The sequence below is a fragment of the Octopus sinensis genome, linkage group LG28 (assembly GCF_006345805.1).
Source record: "Octopus sinensis linkage group LG28, ASM634580v1, whole genome shotgun sequence".
Lineage (NCBI taxonomy): Eukaryota > Metazoa > Mollusca > Cephalopoda > Octopoda > Octopodidae > Octopus > Octopus sinensis.
The window spans coordinates 1398918-1403917 of NC_043024.1; the positions used below are offsets into that span (position 1 = coordinate 1398918).

Consider the following 5000-nt stretch of genomic DNA (forward strand, 5'->3'; position numbering starts at 1 on the left):
TGTTAAAGGGTTGAATTGAATAACTACTTAAATCTACTTAAACAAAGCAAAACCACGTTGCAAAAAATAAAGTCAAGTAGGATAATTGACAACTAACAAATAATATCTGTTTAGTCACTTGACAACGTCTTAGCAACCAAATTGTTTGTAGTTCAAAATGATGTGACGTCTCCTAAACACGTCCATTACATTGTAACAAGAAACATATTTTTTAATATAATTTTACTTGTCTAATGAGTTCCTCATTTGCCCCAAGAATTTCATTTTCACCCCCATTTAGGGCAAATTCTCCTGGTTAGCCAACCCATGGTTTACAGTGACCAAAATGCATTAGCTCACTCCCACCATCAAACACACACACACACACACACATATACTCTTTTACTTGTCATTTGACTGTGGCCATGCTGGAGCACCGCCTTTAGTCAATTCTTTGTAAGCCTCTTTCGCTGAACCGCTAAGTTACGGGGGCGTAAACACACCAGCATCAGTTGTCAAGCAGCGTTGGAGGACAAACACAGACACACAAACATATACACACACATCCATATATATATATATATATACATACATACATATATATGATGGGCTTCTTTCAGTTTCCATCTACTAAATCCACTCACAAAGCTTTGGTCAGCCCGAGGCTATAGCAGAAGACACTTGCCCAAGGTGCCATGCTGTGGGACTGAACCCAGAACCATGTGGTTGGTAAGCAAGCTACTTACCACACAGACACTCCTACGCTTATATATATATATATATATCATCGTCATCGTTTAACGTCCGTTTTCCATGCTAGCATGGGTTGAACGGTTCGACTGGGGGTCTGGGAAGCCAGGAGGCTGCACCGGACTCCAATCTGATGTGGCAGTGTTTCTACAGCTGGATGCCCTTCCTAATGCCAACCACTCCACGAGTGTAGTGGGTGCTTTTTATGTGCCACCGGCACAGGTGCCAGGGGAGTCTGGCAGCGGCCACGTTCGGATGGTGCTTTTTATGTGCCACCGGCACAGAAGCCAGTCGAGGCGGTGCTGGTATCATATATATATATATACATATATATATATTAAAAATGGAGAAGGCCAGTTTACGGGATTACGTTTATCTCTAATCCACCTGTAAACCCCTCGCTCGACCATATAACAATACAAAACGTTAACTGTACCATTTAGTCTGCTGAAATGAACTGATAAGCTCACACATAACATCCAAAGGTGAATCTTTTTTCCTCTGCTGAAATGAAATGAATGTCACATAAATGTAAATTTAATGTACAGATTTGTAATTAAATTATTGAGTATTAATTGAAATGGCTGTAAGAAGCAAAGACGACAAATTGGTCGTTAATAATAAATAATTATTAACTTCCTAAGCTCCAGTTTCTTTTCTGCTTTTAAATGGATATAAACTGTATCCCTTATATATATATATATACATATATATATATCAAAGTCGCCTTACTGGCACCTGTGCTGGTGGCATGTGTAAAAGAATTCAAGCAAGGTCGTTGCCAGTACCACCTGACTGGCCCCTGTGCCGGTGGCACGTAAAACGCACCCACTACACTCACGGAGTGGTTGGCGTTAGGAAGGGCATCCAGCTGTAGAAACTCTGCCAGATCAAGACTGGAGCCTGATGCAACCATCTGGTTCGCCAGCCCTTAGTCAAAATCGTCCAACCCATGCTAGCATGGAAAGCGGACATTAAACGATGATGATGATGACGATATACATATATATAAATTCCCCCAAACTACTAGGTATTGAACCAGTATTTCCTTCGATGACACCATCCCTTCATGAGGTTAACATATCCTCGAATTAAATTTTATATATATATATAATCATCATCGTTAAACATCCACATTCCATGCTAGCATGGGTGGGACAGTTTCACAGGAGCCAGCCAGGCAGAAGTCTGTGCCAGATTTCTGTGACTGTTTTGGCAGGATTTTTACAGCTGGATGCCCTTCCTAACACCAACCACTCAGCAGAGTGGGCTGTATATATATATATATATATATATATATATATATATATATATATATATATATATTATCCAAATTTTATGGTATTAATTATCCATCATGACTGGTCTTACCAATTGGTTTCATGCAAAGAATATAAAAGAATGTCAAGCAACAATCCAATTACATAACTCCATGCTCATCAGAGATAGCAGATATGGAAGGGAATATGGCGACTGCAACTGCTCTCTATTGTCAGAGGTGGATTAGCACAATCGGTCAGCGGTTGCTGTGAAAAAAGTGGTGAAACAACAAAGGGCCCAGGGGATAGGGATAGGAATTTTGTTCCTTGGTTGGGTATGCTGTGAAGCTGGCAAAAGTTATTTTGAAGTGGAGAAAGTGTGTATTATTAATGTAGTGTTACCATATTCCCTTCCATATCAGTTATCTCTGATGAGCATGGAGTTATATAATTGGATTGTTACCAAACACACCTTTGTATTCTTTGCGCGAAACTGATTGTTAAGACCAGCCGTGATGGATACTTAATACTATAAAATTCTACTGACAGTTATACGAGTGCATCTTGTCCGTGACTTTTGGTCTCCTAGACAACTCACGTGCGTATATATATATATATATTATGTATAAATCCCAAAATGGAACAAGAACACAATAGATTACAGTAAACTATCCGCACAGATAGACGATGCAAAGTTGGACAGGAGAAACAATAAAAAGGTGGACAAAGACGGACAGGAAAAAAACAAGGATGAGTCATTCACAGCCTCCTCTCATCAGTCAAGTTACCAAATTATCCTTACACTTTCGGGCAGTCACACTTTTGCTCACCTTGTAAGTAAGTGTGTGTGTGTGTGTGTGTGTTTGTGTGTGTTTGTATGTATGTATGTATGTATGTATATTTGTGTGTGTGTATGTATGGAAGGATGGCTGGCTGGCTGGATGGTTGTATGAATGTATATATATATATATCACCGTGATCACCATGACCGACCAGGCTATCAGATGTTGCTACACATCGCTAGTCACAATGCGCTTTGCATTGTTTTAGCCTTCAAATGACGCCACCCTGCTGGCTAAGCGAGCAGGCCAACAGAAGAAAGAGTGAAAGTTGTGGCGAAAGAGTACAGCAGGGATCGCCACCACCCCTGCCGGAGCCTCGTGGAGCTTTAGGTGTTTTCGCTCAATAAACACTCACAACACCCGGTCTGGGAATTGAAACCGCAATCCTACGACCGCAAGTCCGCTGCGCTAACCACTGGACCATTGCACCTACACACACACACACACACACACACACACACACCACACACACACACACATATATATATATATATATATATATACACACATATTTAAATATATATATATATATGTGTGTATGTATATATATATATATATATATATATATAATATATATATATATACACACACATATTTAAATATATATATATATATATATATATATATATATATATATATATATGTATGTATGTATATAGGGCAGGCTTCTTCCAGTTTCCATCTACCAAATCTATTCACAAGACTTAGTTTGTCCTGGCCATTGTTAGAAGATGACACTTGCCCAAGGTGTCATGCAGTCCAACCGAAGCTGAAGCGATCAGAATGGGAAGTTAATTTAAGCTCACAACTATGACGCAATCATGTCTGCGCCTTTGTTTATTTAAATTTAGGCCAAGTCACTTAAAGTGCTTCACTTACAACCACAATATCATGTTATTTATTAGGAAGTAACCTCACAAAGCGTAATTTTTGTATGAATGGCCTGGGACAATACAGGCCAAAACTTATCTAAGTATCAAAGTATGTATATATATATATATATATATATATATATATATATATAATATATATATATATACACACACATATTTAAATATATATATATATAAATATATGTACGTACCAACCTCTACATGTATATATACACGCATATATGGGTACAGGACACCAAAAAAACGTTGAACACAATGAGAAACGAAAACATAAACACAAAACCAAGGAACTGGATGTTTTTCTTAAACAACAACAAAAAATAGAGTACAGGACAAATAACACAAGGAAAAAACCCCTTCTTCAGTCGCCATGGTTTCATCTACTCTACGTTTCGAAGGTGAAGGCGACACGCATCTTTGATAGAAACTTTCCTTCCTGTGAAAAGCAAATCAAATAAAATTTGAGATCTTTTTGCAGAGGGGTAAAAATGGTAACAAAAACAGGACAGTAACGACAGTACAAAGTATAAAGAGTAAAAGACAGGACAAGGAGAATAACAAGACAAGAAGGGCTGTTAAGCCGAACAAGAAGAAGTATTACGAACGCTATAATTGAGGACGGCGAAGGACCGTAAATCCTTGAGTATAGTCTACCCTTGAGTATAATACGCAGGGGATTTTTAGGGGGCTGTACCTCTGAAAAACCTAAATCTTGTGTATACCAATCACAAGCAGTTCTTTCAGCTATGGCACCCTCTCCATACACAGCACAAATGTCACGAGCAGCTTTTGCGGCCTTAGAACCTTGATTAAAAGCAAAAAGAAGGTGTCGAAAATGCTCGTTTTTCCTAATTTGACATTCCATTTTAATGATCTGAAAGTAAACAAAAATTAGCTAAAATTAATTTGAAAAAAACAAAATAGATTCCAAAATGATTCAAAAATAGAATTCTTGAAAAATATAGATTCCAAAATTTTAAAATGCCATAAATTCTGAAATTAAAAAAAACCAGCAGGAACTTAGTTGCCAACCCAATATATTATGGACTGTATATTCCATACAATGTATGTTTCTGAATTAGGCCAGGGGCTGATAATATACTCAGCTGAGTTCAATTAATTGTATACATACCTGTACTTTGGTAGTATATTTGTTGTTTTCCCTCCATTTTCTTATCATCTATATATACATTAAACCACGGTTTACCTTTTTAAATTACCTGCTTCCGTATACCTTATATCAAGGACCATACTTACAGAGGTAATTACCAGAAGTG

The 5000-nt window shown here is 37.7% G+C and overlaps 1 protein-coding gene across 2 annotated transcripts in view; it reads right to left on the minus strand.

Moving 5' to 3' along the window:
* Nucleotides 1–5000, minus strand: part of LOC115225781 (cysteine and histidine-rich domain-containing protein 1) — a 35288-nt gene that overhangs the window by 28970 nt on the left and 1318 nt on the right. The window contains exon 1 of one of the 2 annotated variants that reach the window (XM_036514629.1): nt 3357–3374. The exons of the other annotated variant lie outside the window; for it this stretch is intronic. The gene's annotated coding sequence lies outside the window, so the exon portion shown is untranslated. Of the gene's footprint in view, nt 1–3356; nt 3375–5000 lie in introns of those variants that run through there. 2 annotated transcript variants of the gene reach the window in all.